Raw genomic sequence first — 1,106 nt, 5'->3', positions numbered from 1 at the left:
CTCAAATTTTCAATCTGTATTCTCTCTCAATGTGTGATGGTTTCATTACATATTGCGTTTAGACGATCCCATCCGTTCTATTCTACACAAAATTTTGACAGATCATATTACTTATGTGATCGTGTAAAGCCTGCTTAAGCGATAATTGAAGTATTAGCACAATTGTTAAACGATAGAATTTGTGCTGGTTGGGTTAAATATTTTTTACATTCACACGAATTAGGTTTTTGACAGCACACTTAGGTCCTGTCATACTCAGATTCACTTCTATGTATAAATTTTCTATGTTTGGATCTTCGCAGCACCATTTAAATATATTAAATAAACGTGTAAAATAAAAAGGGGATTTTATTCAGTCAAGTGGTGTTAGAGTATTTTGCTTTTCAGGCCATATCTTTTCGTGAATAATTTCATTAGAAAATAAAAAATCTTTTAAAAAAACTTATTTTGGATGTACGTATTAATGAGCAGTTAATATTATTCACTCTATCTCGACTTCACTGTATATGTAAAATAATTATACAATCCTCATTATAGTATGGGGAATAAACATATTTTAGGATTGTACATTACATACATTAGAAATCGCGTTCATTAACCTCTTTTTATTTAATTTGTATTGCCATTTTATTTGTGTATACATAGCTGTGAATAACATACAAATTAAATGAAAATTGTAAATAGTTGCTATATTCTTAAAACTTTATATAGGCGGGAATTTCCGGATCCGGGGAAATTTCGAAATAGTCCGGGAAAAGAAAAACACAAATTTTACTTAAGGCCACTTCACACGATCACTCTTTACGTACGTAAAGTCTAATGAAAAGGTAAAACAAGTATGAAAATATAGTCGGGCGTGACCAACCATATGATACCCTACACCAGTTATGAATATTAAATGTGATTTGTCCTTTATAATAATTCATTGTTCCGATAAATTTAAGCAATTTATGAATGAAAATCTAATTTTCTGAAAGAGGCTTTTTATGGGGCCTAGGGGCAAATATGGACCAAACCCGATAAAGTTTTGTGAATATATTTATATTTATATTTATATTTATATTTATATTTATATTTATATTTATATTTATATTTATATTTATATT

The sequence above is a fragment of the Lucilia cuprina genome, chromosome 3 (genome assembly GCF_022045245.1).
Source record: "Lucilia cuprina isolate Lc7/37 chromosome 3, ASM2204524v1, whole genome shotgun sequence".
NCBI classification, from domain to species: domain Eukaryota; kingdom Metazoa; phylum Arthropoda; class Insecta; order Diptera; family Calliphoridae; genus Lucilia; species Lucilia cuprina.
This window is presented reverse-complemented; position numbering follows the sequence as displayed.